We start from the raw sequence: 16,779 nt of genomic DNA on the forward strand, positions 1-16,779 counted from the left end.
CTTCCCCCTCCTCCCTTCCCCAGTGCAGGGTAGCCTACCGGGTTCAGCCCTGGTTAACCTCCCCGTCTTTCTTTTATTCTTATTCTCTCTCTCTTGTCAGGAATTTCGTGCTAGTCACAAAGATATACCCATAGCTACCAGACACGCTTTCGAAATTGCTTGAAAGCATCGCGATAAGAGACTTTCTGACCCCCTTACTCAAAAAAAAAGGTCACTTTTCTGTGTGATGTCGTTCTTGATAGGACTTCACGATAGGTAATCGAACCTGCGTCCTCGAGCCACATTTCTCTGTGAAAACTGAAGCCATGGACTCACGTGTGCCTGTTAAGACGTAATCTGTAGAGTGGTTATCCCTTACGATGTCGCGTAACAAGGCACGTGCGCATCGTATACTTTCGGGAATCGGAAACTTCTCGGTCTCCCGTATAGCGACTTAATTCCACAAAACATCAGAAGGCATACCGGCAAGCGAGTAGTCTTTAACGAGAGCCCAGCGGAGGTTCTGGTGTAGTTTTCCTATGCGCAGGTATATACCACGTGTCCGGCTGCGCACCAGACGTGGGGCGAAGGAAAAATAAAAAGCTAAACAGTGCCCCTAATTCGTTACGTTCATGTAACGTGTACAGCTGCTCGCTGTCATGCAAACGCCTGAGCGCGTATGGTGCTGTCAGTCAAAGGCGAAACGCACGAATGAATGTAATGAAGAATCACAGCAAACGTCCAGTATTTCGGACTGCAATATATACATTTTTTTTCAGCCGCAGGCTAAGCTTTGAACATCGAAGCATTGAATTGAACCCAGTTCATTGGGCAGTACGATTGTCCGTGCCAAAAACATGCTGTTCCGGCCCCGACCATTTGTGCGAAGCTGACGAGTGGACGCGATAAAAAACAAAGAAATAATGCTCCACTAAGGAAATAAGACGAAGAGAAATAAAAAGCTATAATAAAAACCCATGTGAACCTTAATGTTTACCAATTTTCATCGCGTGCAGGGGACAGCCATCCTTGGTGGGGGGCTGTGGGGTCGGCTGGAACGGACTACCTTAGAATCCGGCCTGTCCTTATCGCATGCTGACCGCCAGTGTTCGCTCGCCATCAGTTGTGACGTAAACAAACCCGCAGCCCCTACGCTGGCCGCGCCGACACTTTATAACCGGGGTCAAGATGAAGTATTCTTGCTCCAAACGTGGGTGCCATAGTAAAAAAATAATAACAACAACAATGTGGTCTATACCGGCGTCTTATTTGAACGTTATCACCAGCAATATGTAGCTCGGATAAGTCTGCTCACTGAGTTACAATATTTGAAGATGCGCACATCAAGTGTCATTAATGGAAATAACTATTTACGGCAAGAAAATAAGCTTTCAGATAAATGAATCGGAAAGATAACTAACTTATAAAGAAAAAATAACTCTTACAGTCAATCCATTGGCAGGAATCCCGAGGCTGGTATTATTATGGGTGAGCGATCGAGGGTTGAACATTTAGCTCTCGTACACTTGGATGTTCCACGGCTTACGAAATGCAAGAAATCACGGGAAAGGAGCAACGATGCTTATAACGGTTATAAGCTAGGGAGTTCCGTGCTGTAACATATGCGGCCGTGACTGGTGAGCCAAACGAACGCTCCGCGGAGCTGCTGAAAGCTAGCGCACGGGAAAAAAGGAAGAAGAAGAAAAAAAATCACGTTCTGCGTCACTCTGGCGTGGTCTAGTGTATCATGCATATCGCTCCTGTTTCGTCTCACTTGACAGGCGGTGCCTTTCAAAGGGGGACCACGAGAAGAGGGATAATGCGGTAAAAAATAATGTGTGTACGTATATTGCTCAGAGAAACGGTACAGCACCTAATGTAACATTGATCCCGGGTTCGATTCCCTGCTACAGCGGCCGCATTCCGATGGGGGAGAAACGCAAAAAACACCCGTGTACTTACGTTTACGCGCATGTTAAAGAATCCTAGGTGGTCGAAATTAACCTGGTGCAACCCACTATACGGCATTGCTCATAATCGTATCGGGGTTTTGGCGCGTAAAACCTCATGAATCACGATTATTTGACGGTGCGCTGCTATATGACTCGCTATCGATGCCCACATCTGGTGTTGATGCAAGGGAATCAATCTCGGACCATTTTTCGCGCTTCTTCGAGCACCAGAAGCAATCGTTTTACACATTGCTCTATAGCGCAAGGTGTTCGTACGTTAGGACACTGCCGTTCTCTTCATGCAGCGGACATATTGAGCGAGTTTTCAGTATCGTTGCTGGTGTCTTGGCAATAAAATGGCAGATGACCGACAAAAACAAAACAAATATCATTTTGCGAAGATAAGCTTGTGAAGGGCTGCAGAGGACACAATGAAAGAGTCAGGTCAGCTCATTCTATTTGCTGTATTTGTGGACTAAAGTCGGAAAGGTAGCAACACAAGTTTTCAGATTGCATTTTAGTAATTACCCAGTTACTCTCCTCAAGCTGTTATTGATAACGGTAATCAATAACAGTTTTAAATAATTGTAATTATAGCCGGTTTCGTTCTTTTTTTTTTCTAGAACGCGTACAAGTCTTCTAAAAGCACCCACTTACAGAAATAAAAATGACATTTTGACATGTCTAAAATGATGTGCAGAAAAAAAAAATGAGAGAAGGCTGTCAGACACGAGATCCTGACCTACACGGCACTCCATCACGATAGGTACTCTTGAGAGGGAAAACAGAACAGGCAATTATCAAGATACCAAACAAATTAGTGTGTGTGTGTGTGTGTGTGTGTGTGTGTGTGTGTGTGTGTGTGTGTGTGTGTGTGTGTGTGTGTGTGTGTGTGTGTGTGTGTGTGTGTGTGTGTGAGAGAGAAAGAGAGAGAGAGAGAGAAGCGCATATGTACCTAATCACAAACGGCAGCCTACAAATTCCACCTTAATGTAAAACAGAGAGAGAGAAAAAAAGAGGGTGGGAGGATGGGGGGGGGGAGGGGGTGGACTAGGCACGCTCCATTGCTGTGATGTGATGTGAGTGCAAACGGTTCTGGCTGGAACTTGACGGATAGAGTCGCACAGTACTTTGGAGACAGTACCGAGCGTAGTCAACGTAAAAGTAAGGAAGGTCGTAGGCAATGGTTTGTACAGTACTGTCCACTGTTAAAGGGAACACTCCAATGAGCACCTTTCATTTTGCTAGCCCTCTAACAGGACGTGGACAGGGAAGCATTGTTCATGCACTGCGCGAGTCTGTCAAAAAGAGGCTGAACTGTCAACCACCAGCAAGTTCTATGCAAATCTAAGGCACTATGTTTTTGCAAGAGAGCGAAATCCAAATATGCCCTGCACGCAACTGTTCCATTTAACAGTGGACCCATCTGTACAGTCATCAATGCTACACTGTTCACCTAAATGGGATATATAGTGAGTCAGACAGGTCAGGCATTTGCCATGTCAACTTGTCAGGACTAACAAATGCCGATGCCATCGTTTTTCTATCAGACAATATAAATTATATTCAAAAAGTTATTTTCGTTTATATTTGCGGAGACGTCGCAAATGTTGTATGCCTGCTTTATGACGTGGAAAACGCTTTAGTGCACGTTTGTTCGGCGTTGTACCTTGAAATATGTGTGTGATTACGAAAATAACACGCTTACGGTGCTGTGCATGGGGTTACTGCCACTGTAGAGGCGTATAAATACACCGACGTAGTTAATAACTAACGGAAATGACTTAATGCGATCGCTCACGTAGATGATGTATGTGACTATAATAATTGTTGGGGTTTAACGTCCCAAAACCACGACATGATTATGAGAGACGCCGTAGTGGAGGGCTCCGGGAATTTCCACGATCTGGGGTTCTGTAACGTGCGCTTACCTCTAAGCACACGGGCATCAAGCATTTTCGCCTCCATTGAAAATGCGGCCGTCGCGGCCGGGATTCGATCCCGCGACCTGCGGGTCAGCAGTCGAGCACCATAACCACTAGACCACCGTGGCGGGTGATGTATGTGACTGTCCACATGGAATGTAGAGGTTACAATAATTACGAATTCACGAAGTATTAAAAAAAATTAGTAGTCGCATTGTACTTCACGTTTGCAGGTGGAGTATATAGTATGCGAATGACTCAAGTGTATTCGACTCGAGTGTAATAATTTATGTACAGGAACATTGGTAGAATAGCCTTAGGTTTTCGGGGTATTATACCAGCTTAGAACTTCTACAAAAATGTTTCCCTATTCGCAACCGAAAGGAAGCTGCAGATCACGCGGAGGGAGAGCGGTTCTTTGAGGTGCGGCTTACCGCGTCACAGCCAGTAGCGTAGCCAGAATTTTTTTTTCTTTTTTTGAAGTGTGTGTGTGTGTGTGTGTGGGGGGGGGGGGGGTTGACCCGCACCCCTGCGGCTACGCCAGTGGTCACAGCCATCGACTTTTGATGTGGAGCATCGTACATTTGACCATAGGAGCCGTAGGGCAGAAAAAAGAAATATATATATATATATATATATATATATATATATATATATATATATATATATATATATATATATATATATATATATATATCTCCCCCCGATCAAGCATTGTGTAACGCCCTTACTATCAAACTGTGACGTGACACTGCACCGAAGAGTTTGATGCGATTAATTAGGTTACACGTCTTCCTTAAGCGCGCTCCCATTAAACCGGAAGAGCCTTGTTTGGACGAACTCATCCGGTCCGCCCGCAGCGACGGCTTTTCAAACCGCGCTGTCCAGCCGCATACATAATACTATGGTGAACCCGTACGAGCTGTGCGGGCTACGAGCCGGCACAGATAATGAGGGAAATAAAAGCATTTTATGAAAACCAAGTAAATAAGCGAGGGTGGTGACTCAGGCGGCCGGAAGCCCTTGGTCCCCGGCGGACTCCTCGGCCCAAACCACTGCCGCCACTAGGACGTCAGGGTCAGAGATGCGCCACTGCCTTTCACTGCTCCATGGCATACGTATACGTTAATTCACGGGTTCGATAGTTTCGGACAGGCGCGCAATATGCGAGTCAGGTTTAGGTCGGTTGCAATGTTGAGGTGCAGCCGTCGGGTTTGATAGAGGCATTCAGCGAAGGGTGCAGTGCTCTGCGAAAAATGCCTCGCATCAGCCTCTACCAATACGAAACAGCTGGAACACCGCTCAAAAGTTTCGCCATGGACGCTGATTCACGGCATATATGTTAGCATTAACAGTTGTGGGAGATCAGTGGTTGTGGCTGGTGCAGGAGCGCAGCCACTTTATCAAGCAGCGTGCGCTCACGTATGCTTTCGTCACAGCGAGTGACTCGCGGCACATGCTTGGATAGAAGTGACAGTGATTTAGTGGATTCGACGTTACGAAGCTATCGAATGATACAGATGTATTTTTCAGACGCGTTCTCTGTCTACCTCTTTGTGTTTTTATCATTCTTTTTTTTTGTAATTCAACGCGTAGCTATTCATCATCATCGTCGTCATGTTTAGCTCAAAGTCAAGTTTATTCGAGTTTGTCAGAGTGCATAAATATATGCAGAAAAGACTGCGATAGTGAAGCGCAGCGAGGGCGGGCAAGTAACAAAAGAAAAAAAATATGCGCTGCATTATAGTAGCTCCACGCACAATCGCATCATCGTGTCGGAATGCAACAGCGAGTGAGCGCAAATGCTATGGCGCGTGCTTCAGGACGCCGCAGGTGGCCCTGCCCAGCGTCATGGCAGCGACTTTTACATCTCTTTCTCTCATAAGAAGAGCGTAACACGTCGACACTGCTACTCTTGACATCAATCAAACATGTCAGCGACATAATGCGAGCCGCCTGTGTACAAATTATGGACGCGAGATCTCCAGCAACCGCACGGCGGGCGAAATGGCGCCGGGAAGACCGAGCTCGACCATCATGGGAAGCGGCCGCGCCGGTCGTTGCGCGACAGGCGCGTCGTCGCACACGGCTGAAATACCGAGCCGCATAGCCGCCGCCGTCATCCGCTGGCGAGACGACACGCACCGGGAAAGCGATCGTGGTGGCGCGACGAGGGGCTCCAGTGAGCGGCAAGGCGAGCCTGGTGTAGAGGCGGCACCGACAACAGTTCTCGTGTGTCCTTCCTTTCGGTGCGCCTGTCGTCGATCCAGTCATTCACGAAGCTGTGTCCATATCGCCGACGAAGTGAAACGGCGCCAATACGTTTACTTTCTGCGGCGGAGAGGTTCAGGGGTGTCTTATTAACTGCCGTTTGTATCAGATGTAGATTGCCCGCAGGAACGCTCTTCCCCTTTATTCCCTCATCCCCAGAAAGAAAAAAAAAAGTCCTGGTTACACCACCGACTCTCTCGCTGTGTGAGTCACCCACTTACGTCGTGAATCATCCATTTAAGGCAATAACGGTAGCACCTCGTTCGACCTGCTTATGTTGATTGTGTAATAATGTATCGGTTTTGACAGTATCCTACACGGAATTAAGTGCTCTGCTCTTGTATGCGTGCAGCTGCTTAGGCCAGACACTTTGTGACGTTCGACGATGTCGCTTTCAAGCGCCGAAGGTGCAGTGATACTTCTCCGGCTGCACTCGTCGATTGCACCCTAAACAGGCTGAGGAATGTGGAAATACCAGCTTGTGGAATTTGATCATTTACGTAAGCCTCGCCAAAAACACTACACTGGCTATTAAAAATAAGTGACAAACTTCGAATTTCGCTCATCGCTAAATTACAGTAAAAGAACTACTCTTGGAAATAAATTGTTAGAATCATTACCTCCAAATGATTCCAAAAATGTCCCTGTGATCTGTTTTCGTTTGCTTTACAGTTGTTCCGTGGCGCTCCTCGGACGAGCCATGGCGCCGGCTGCCCATAGGAAGAACAGAGCCAGTGCCGATGCCCCGTCTAAGCCCGAGCACTTGAGAGAAATAAAAAAAAGCTAAGCGGCGTTGAGCGTTATAGTGGTGTCTGCAGCGCGAATGTACGAAAACCTGGCAAGGATGTCGCAACTCGTTACTCTACGCAGGGCGAGCATGTCGCACGAGAGATGTGTGGCAGGACTTGAACGGGGGAAGGGCTGCAAAAGCGCGCGGCGCGGGTGGAGCGGCGTGGCCGGATGTGGACGCGTCAAGCGAAGCCGGAAGCGACCGCCGCGTCCCGCCTGGCCCTCGCCGATGAGCCGATTGGCAATCCAAAGAGGCGCGGAAGCGGCCGCGCAGTTTGTGGGAGTTGGAAGAGGGGGGTGAGGGGTGACGGAGAGAAGCCAGGGGTCGCCGCGGGGGTCGCCCCCGGAGGGGTGCCACAGACAGATGGCATCCGCGGGGCGACGGCCACCCCCGCCGCCGCCAGAGCAGCCCCCAAGAAGAGACGGCGGCGCAAAGATGGCTGCTCCAGCGGGGTGCCCTCGAGAACCACTCTCACAGTGGACATGCTGCACACGACCACAAGGTCTTCCAGTACCACACTGCGCGTGCATTAAAAAGTTCGGGGCCGGCATTGCGGCAACACACAACGTGACATTCCGTGCCCGCGTTCGGATTAACGAGCACCGTCGTACAGGCTTCTGTACGAGGTCAGAGTAAGAAGCCTGTACGATGCGAGACGCGAGAAAACGCGGCGGGCAGCAGGAAAAGTGAGCAACTCGAAGTCTGAGGAAGTGCACCCAACGCTTGGCGATGCCGACAACGAGTTTGCAGATACATCGTTGAACGCTTGTTTTTATTTCGCGAGTGCTGAGCCTGGAGAACGGAATGATTAAGTTCCCCTTTGTTATTTTGTTTTGTTTTTTCGTCAGTGGTCCGAACGGCTCGTCGCTTCGGTTTCCACCAGGATCGACCAGTCGTTGTACGCTACGAAAAGAATGGAATCTAGCAAAAACAATTACACTACTATGTGCATCAGGGGCGTAGCCAGAAATTATTTTCGGGGGGGGTTCAACCATACTTTATGTATGTTCGTGCGTGCGTTTGTATGTGCGCGTGTATATATACGCAAGCAAAACTGAAAAATTTCGGGGGGGGGGGGGTTTGAACCCCCCCCCCAACCCCCCCTTGGCTACGCCCCTGATGTGCATAGCAAGCGGCTTAATCGTCCAGGTGGTTCTTTGCTCCATGCTCTTGGCGACATGAGGGTTCATCTGGAACGCAACAGTAAATGCACACTTGTATTTCCATTTTTCGTTCATGCGAAAAATCAAAGGTCGTAATGGTTGCTTGCTCTCCAAGGTTTCTGCATCACCGTGGCGTCCTGGACCCGTATTCACAAAAACGTCTTGCACTAAAAATTTTCGTAAGAGACGATTTCAGTCAATCACGATGTGGGACATATCATTAGCGAACTCGGCTAACCAATGGCAAAACACACTTACGAAAGAGCCGTTTTGTGAATTCGGCACCTGATGTTATTCAGCGACTAGGTGCGACTGTACATTCCCTGCGCACTATTTCCCTAAGCTGAGAAGGCGGGGGAAAAGTACATTCGATTACATCCAGACAGTACGGCGTCACATCTGACCCGCGATGCTTAAATGTTTCTCCTATCTCCGGTCATGGTCGTGAGCAGTAGGATATCACCCCGCACTGTCCCTGGACGTTACCGTGGGGATTTCTATAGGATCACTTCCGTCATCATTACAGTTAGGTGGACCGATATGTTGGCTGGACACGTGTAGGATCGTCGACTCTTTCCCTCACGGTGTCTGCATAGGGAGAGGCAACGTATTTTTTTATGCTCCAATTAGTGATGACAGCAAACAAAAAAAAACCTAACTATACAGCCCTGAATGTTGAGATAACCCTTTGCTAACCAAAAACAATCGCATAAGATACCTTGGTAAGAGGGCAATGCGAAACGAGGGTAATTGAGAGGTGCATTAACACGTTTCACGAGAAGTTTGACGAGTTGCCCTGTATCACTGTGGTTAATTTGTGTTTTCGGAATCTGTTCACTGATGTATAATAATTTGTGCCTCGTATAACAAATATTTAGCTATCTTCAGTATATACCTATCCGAGGTAGACTACGGATATACATCCGCAATCAATTAGTTTTGAAATTGGGAACACAGGCATTGGCGCTCTAAAACATTTACGTTACATGTGTCAAAATATTTTCTCTTGGGGTTCCGTCCTATTTTGAAAAAAATGTTTAAAATTGGAGGCCTTATGTCACGAACGTAATTCGTAACTGAAGGGGCTATAAACATGCTGCCGACGATCCAATACGCTTACACATTTATTAAATCAGTAAATTCGTAAGATAGCATCGTGGCCGGGCATTAGAGAGCAAGGCGCCAAACTCGCTATTGAAAAGCAGAGCAGATACTTCGGTACGTGGCATCATTTGGTCACGTTTCATGGAGCGCACAACTTGAAACGCGCCTGAAAGCGTTCGTTTGTTCACGGCATGTGCTCTGGTATTAATTTCAGTGAGCGATGTATACTCCTATGTTTGAATTACTATTTAACATGCTTTGGAAAATATTAGGGGCACTTTTCTTTTTCTTTCGCAAGCGTATTGTGAATAACATTGTCAATGAATTTTACTAACTTAGAGCTTTGTGAAATCGACGTAGCCCTGCCGAAAGGGAAATCAATTCAAGTTTGGTATGATGAGAAGTACTGTTGAGGATTACTGAATTCTGTCGCCCTGTAAGTTCGTATGAAATACATGAGTAGCGAAACACGTTCGCGAGGTTGTATAGACACGAGCGCCGGGCAGGTAAAGAGGGATGACGTTCAGCGAGTGTGAAGGTTATTTGACAATAGTCTGTTTCGGAATGGTGGTCTTGACGTCACCTACATTACCACGAAGTCATTACACCGAGCGAATTTTGATGACGCCGTCTCGTCATATGACAAAATGCGGTGACGTTGTCGGTTCATGTACAATAATAAAAAGAAAAAGTGCGGTGCGCGTTTTTTTTTTTCTTCTTTCTTTTTCGCCGTGTTCGCGTGTGGCAGCCGCAGCGAAGCGACACAATATACCAGGACTGACCATGACAGATCATGACGCATCCTCAACGTCTTAGCTTTTGCATTCCCTGAACTGTTTGCTTCTCAGTTTTAAAGAAAGAACACCAGGTACGTATATATTTCGATCAGTTCCTTGTAGCAGCGAAATAACACATGATAACCTATGAAAAATAATCGCAACAACACACAGAGCATACACAAAAAAATCAATTTATGACGTGGTTATAATACTGTAGTCGTCACATCGCCATCGATGTATAATAATCGATGAACCACGCCAACCTATCCTCCTATCTCTTCATTAAATATTATCTTCGTCATCATTGAAATTTACCTAATCAGTAAGCAAGTGTGGGGGGTACGAATGTGTGGAAAGCCAAGAGACCAGTAGTTTGAGGCCATGCTACACGTAAAAAAAAAAAAAATGTCAGTCTTATATGCTTCACATTCATGAAGATCGTCGGTAGAATTCTCAGAGCCCTACCTCTCTTTTTCTTTCTTTTTTTATGCCCGACGTCTGAGTAACATAAACAACAAGATTGATATATGTGGAAATGAATTACCTGACAATGTATTCGTGCGTATCCTTCCTCCTATTGTTATGGATCGCCTGAATAAAAATGTATCACATTAACTATGAGCGGCAGCATGACTGTTTCGATGATCGCGAACCCGAATAAGACTATTTTAAGCTCCAACGTCCGCGCTTCAACATCGCTGACAATCATGCTTCCATGCAAAACGTGTGGATAATCTGGAAGCACGCTGTGTAGAGAACGTCACAAATATATATATATATATATAAATATATATATATATATATATATATATATATATATATATATATATATATATATATATATATATATATATATATATATATATCATCTGCGTTCCTCTTTTGAATAAGCGACAAACTGTGGCAGCTGTGGAGACCAAGTCGTTCTGTTCTCACGTAACCTCATCTGCAGATACCCACGTCGAAGTAGGCTTACCTGTCATCTAAGCTGAAGAAATTGCGATTTCTATCATGAGAAAATATTTGACGTATGTCGAGTCCGGGCTTTTCAGCGCAAGAGTCGATATAAAGAAGATAATGGATTACGCGGGATACCTTCCTTTTTTTTCTCTCTCATTCGATGCACCAACCGCAGGCCCAATAAAGAGCGACGTCCATGGCCAATGAAGGTATATGCTCTCTGTGGGTTATCTAACATGCTTACAGTAAGCTAGATAACTTGTGAGCAGCATTGGAAATTGTGGCAGGTGGTGTAATTTTATCAGCCCTGAACCCCGCGAAAGAACATGCCGTCTAAGCATACGAATCCCCGCCAGAAGGTAGCTTCCCGTTCACACCAGCAATACAGCACACCCTATAGCTCAGATCTAAGCTGCAAGAAGATGCGAAGCAGCGTTTTGTTTCACATTCTGAGAAACGAGCCACGGAGCGAAAGCACCTATACCGCACGGAACACGGCCGAGCATCATTATTGTACGCATTCTAATTCATATTTAACGGCAGCACACAACGTGATAGCGCTTATAACGACGACCGTTAAAAAAAAATGTATATAGTTCTACGAAAACCAAAGCAAGAAGAAAAATTAACGGCACGTAAATACTGGACTACAGCAGCAGACGAGATATAAGGGAGGGAACAAGAAAAACATCAAGCAGCTATTTTCTGATTCAGCGACAACAGTGGAAAAAAAAATAATAATAAAAAGATTCCGCTAAGCAAAGCATAATGATGTGGGCTGGCTTCATGCGCGCTGCACGATTTGGCGAACGACGACTGGGAAAATTCTGTTATATATGTAGGTCATCCTCTGACGTTTAAAATAAAAACTCTTTCGTTTGATATCGTTGCTTATACGCAGGACGATTTTGTTCTTTTTCAGCCACACCTAATGTGCGTTCATTAGCTGATAGATAACGCAAATGCACAATCTAGACTGCATTAGCAACGCTGTGACTATTTTTTAATCGCCTTGCAAGCTATTAATGGTTATATCCGTTAACGATGATTACCAGAGTCGTAGCCAGAAATTCTTTACGGGCGGGTTGGGTTGACCCCCCTTTATACATGTTTGTGCCTGTGTTTGCATGTGCGCGCATGTATTCATATGCGAAATGTAAAAATTTCGGGGGAGGGGGGAGTTTGAGTCCCCAAACCATCCCACTCGCTACGCCACAGGTACTACAGGTACTAGTTACGGTTACAGATGCTTATTACGTTTACATGTATCCCCACTAAATTCACCTGCCTCTTGCTACGGGCTACAGGAAGTACATCTTATATCCCATGAAAGAAAGAAGATTACTCTTAAGGGCTCGTTTTTCTTTGTTAGACACAATATTAATGAGAACTAACAGACAGTAATGCCAAGGAAAGTATAGGGGATGTTATTTGTAGTAATTAGAATATAAATGTGAAGAAAGTAAAGTGGACGAAAAGATAACCTGCCGCCGGCAGGGACCGAACCTGCGACCTTCGAATAACGCGTCCGATGCTCTACCACTGAGCTACGGCGGCGGTCATCTCCCCGTCCACTTTATGGGGTATATATGTGGATTGAAACTTAGGAGTGTCAGTCAGCGCCAGTCGCAGCCATGGCGGCGAGTGTGGAACACTCTTTTTTTTTTTTGCCTTTTTGGCGTCACGTAGCACGTGATCTATTTACGAGCAGGCAACTGACCAATAATCCCTCGCATACTACCTGAAGGCATCATGTCTGCCAGAACGAGACCCTCGCTATGAATGAAAGAAAGAAGATTACTCTTAAGGGCTCGTTTTTCTTTGTTAGACACAATATTAATGAGAACTAACAGACAGTAATGCCAAGGAAAGTATAGGGGATGTTATTTGTAGTAATTAGAATATAAATGTGAAGAAAGTAAAGTGGACGAAAAGATAACCTGCCGCCGGCAGGGACCGAACCTGCGACCTTCGAATAACGCGTCCGATGCTCTACCACTGAGCTACGGCGGCGGTCATCTCCCCGTCCACTTTATGGGGTATATATGTGGATTGAAACTTAGGAGTGTCAGTCAGCGCCAGTCGCAGCCATGGCGGCGAGTGTGGAACACTCTTTTTTTTTTTTTTTTGCCTTTTTGGCGTCACGTAGCACGTGATCTATTTACGAGCAGGCAACTGACCAATCCCAAGTCATGCATGACGTCGTTGAAGCCACTGAATAGTCCCTATTTCATATAACACTAATAACTGTGATCTGCGGCGAACGCCTGTAAACGTCGAACTCACACGTATTGATAGTTAATTAACTAATATTCGCCAATAAACATTTAATTATTTACTTTGCCGTACATGTTGGTGATGCATGCCGCGATTGCAGAATTGTAGCGGTTGAGTTTGCAAGGCTTACCCCCCTGTAATGAAATCTGACGGTGTACGGTGTGGCTTTATAGACATTCGCCATCAAGCTTGCGGCAAAATTGCACTGTTTCAATCACTTTTGTTCTCAGTGCCAATAACGTGACGACGTCGTTACGGCAATGCTCAAACATAAAGTCACTTTTAAGCTGAACACTGTCCCTTAATTGCAGAACAAAGTCGTGCTAATGGTGCACTCTTACGCCGTACCCTGTCGAGATCGCGGAGTCTTGTATGCCCTTAATTAGGCCGTTTCATCCTCAGTCCAGGTAAGGCTATAACCAGATATGAGGATATGGTTCAAATAGGTCACACGACATCTCGCAAGACCTTCGATGCATTACATGACATTGTGTACAATTAGCGTATTCTTCTGGCATAATCTTTTCTTGTGCATTACTGTTTTGATTCTTCAGATCATATGTGACTCGCATTTTATTTGCACTTAAGTATGCTTTTCTTTTGTGTGGCCGTGCGGCTTGAAGATCACTGATATCCACTCATTTGTTGTTGTTTTTTTTCTGCATTAATGACTTACAGTCACCGTCAAAAGTTTAGGGACCACGAACCACAAGAAAAGGCCGAATATATCCGCTGCTTCGGCAGGTAACCGTGAATTTAGATTTCCGGCCTAATGTAAACCACGCCAACACCATGTACTGTGCAGTTCTAGCTAATGGAGTCACAAATTGCCGCGAAATTGAAGGTTTTCTCAGGCATAGATTTCTCTGAACTTTTGACGCCGACAGTACACGAAATATCTATGCATGGGAATTATCGCATTGTGTGCCTTGTTCTCATCGTCACATCAAATGGGAAGGGGGTGGAGGTAAACCTCTCCCTTACCTCTGGCTACATTTATGGCTCGCTGTCTACCACGAGCCCTGTAATATGTCTTTCTTATAAGCATTAAATGACTTTGATGGTATCCTTGCTTAGGGACACCGATGGACGACATCTTGAAACTTCAAGAATTAGCAGCTTTTTTTTTTTCTGTCCTCACTAAATTTCAGTTGACTAAAGCATTCAGTATTTCACGTCAGCGACAGCGGAAGACGATGTCACGTCCGCTTATTTTCCAGCAAATAATGAAGAACAGCTAGAGCTTCTGCCGCACGAGACAGGATGCGAGTGACAGTATATACAGTGCAACTGCACTGACTGCCGCCTCTGCTTACTCCATCCTCGCCGAACACACTGTCCAGTGGTGCAGCCAGGCGGTGGCACACCGGGATCGTGCCCCCCCCCCCCGAATTTTTTTTCTTTTTTTTTTTTTGCCATGGCATACAGAGCAAAAAATGACACTCTACCACATCTGCCTGCCCGGCCCCCACTTCAGATGAAGGTGCCCAGCCCGAAAAAAATTTCTGCCTACGCCCCTGGTTCTGTCCACGCTTTTCCTTAATAACATTGTTTCTTTTTTGCAGTTGTTGTTTTGTGTCCGCTTAAAGAAACACAAGTTACATAGAGAAGCGGGAAGGAAAAGCCATCTTCCTCATACTTAGATAACCGCGATTGCAGATCTTGATGAGACTTTCGCCCCGCCACGGTGGTCTAGTAGTTATGGCGCTTGACTGCTGACCCGAAGGTCGCGGGATCGAATCCCGGCTGCGGCGGCTACATTTTCGATGGAGGCGAAAATGTTTGAGGCCCGTGTACTTAGATTTAGGTGCACGTGAAAAAACCCCAGGTGCCCGAAATTTTCGGAGCCCTCCACTACGGCGTCTCTCATAATCATATCGTGGTTTTGGGACGTTAAACCCCAGATATTATTATTATATGTTGAGACTTTCAATAAAGCAGTATAGATTTTAAAAAATAAAAAGAAACGCGGCGCTTTTTGTAGCACGACGAATGCCAGTATGACGAACACCGCGCAACATTGCAACGGCACCGTATGAGAATATTTCACGACGTGTTATCGCATAATGCAAGATATGCAGACACTCAGAGCCCGCGCTGGCCGGCCCACATAACGTGGGAATGTAGGGACGGATCACGCAACATTAATGCACCTCTTCTGAGGGACATCGACTTCGCACGGCTGTGGGAGGCACTGCTCGCGAGCGAGGACCGCGAGACCCAAATGGCCGCAAAAGGCATGTCTCCACCGCAGTGGAGCCCGGGGCTGAGGGCCCCAGGCGGACCTGCCGTCGCAACCATTCAATAAAGTCGTTCCTGCTCCCCTTCGAGCTAAGGGCCGAGCTCCTGATCAGTCTTCAAGAAATTTTCTGCTGTGAAAAGCGTGCACGATGTTTGGAGGATGGAGCCGTGCCACAGCCACCATAACGTGACGGGACACCACGTGACGGGACAGAGGAGGATATCGCGAACGATACGTCAGCATAGAAAGAACAGAAAATATCCCCTTGGCTGTTCTGCGCCAGTGCGCGGTACGTATTCCTCCTGGATTCGATGCATCGGACATTTAATTCACGGTCACTCCTATCGAGCTTCGGCGAACATACTAGATAATAAGTGGCTTTGACGGCCTGCAGGTAAATCGTTGTTTAAACGTTCTTTAGAAGGTGTGATGTCAGAGCAAATGCAGTTTGCAAAGTACGCGATTTCGAGAGTTTTGTAACTAAGCGCCATTATATTGCTTAGGTAACTCTCGTTACGTAAAAGCTACTTCAGGCAGCAAACCACGTTTTCCAGTACGCGCGCGCGTGTCGCGGCGTTCGCGAACTCAGTGTGAGATCGACTTTTGCTCACAAATCGTATTACATGCATTGGCGAGAACATATATATCGGCTCATATATTTGCATGGGGCACAGTAGCGTGATCGGTGTGTGTTTGACAAAGGGATGACGGGCCTTCTGGATTTTAATGACACGCACATAAGCGATGCAGGTGCTGTGTGAGAGTGAGGAAAAAAAAAAAAAAAAGGTACTCAAGACGGCGCACAAAACGGTGCATGTTGGAGGTATGACCAGATGGCATCGGTTGAAGGAGAAAGTATTCTGAACTTTTCATGAGCGTTGTGTAAACTGCGCCTGTATTTTTTTTTCCCCTCTAGCAGGGATATTAGAGCTGCACGACGAACAGTTTTGAGGGATGTTGATCAAGAAATGAAATGTACCCAGCCTCACAAACCGCTTCATTGTACATAACGCGGTTTGCAATTTCGCTTAAATGTCGGCGGCTTTAACAATGTTATATAAGATACACTCAGAGTACAATGTTAGCGTTAGCGCCATAAGCTCGCTCATGCCGAAGGGTCTGGCAAGCAAGTAGATCGCGCGATCGGTCATGTATAGCGTGAAAATCATAAAACACACGAGAGACCAATCCTGTCTGGTCCTCACTTTGGCAACGCATCCAACAATGCATTATAGGCACGCCTACATGTCAGCGTCTGTTACTTTAGTTGTTTTTTTTCTTAACAGAAAAGCATGTTCGCTATACTTTTTTTGCGGCTGAAGCGCCAAATAATCTGA

At 46.1% G+C, this 16,779-nt stretch overlaps 2 long non-coding RNA genes across 3 annotated transcripts in view; both read left to right on the plus strand.

Moving 5' to 3' along the window:
* LOC125760111 (uncharacterized) overlaps positions 1-6,919 on the plus strand; it is a 29,361-nt gene extending 22,442 nt beyond the window's left edge. The window contains exon 2 of the long non-coding RNA XR_007417774.1: positions 6,800-6,919. This is a non-coding gene — a long non-coding RNA (uncharacterized LOC125760111). The remainder of the gene's footprint in view (positions 1-6,799) is intronic.
* LOC119373199 (uncharacterized) overlaps positions 1-16,779 on the plus strand; it is a 61,215-nt gene that overhangs the window by 25,452 nt on the left and 18,984 nt on the right. The gene's annotated exons all lie outside the window — the stretch shown is intronic.

The sequence above is a fragment of the Rhipicephalus sanguineus genome, chromosome 1 (assembly GCF_013339695.2).
Source record: "Rhipicephalus sanguineus isolate Rsan-2018 chromosome 1, BIME_Rsan_1.4, whole genome shotgun sequence".
Classification (NCBI taxonomy): domain Eukaryota; kingdom Metazoa; phylum Arthropoda; class Arachnida; order Ixodida; family Ixodidae; genus Rhipicephalus; species Rhipicephalus sanguineus.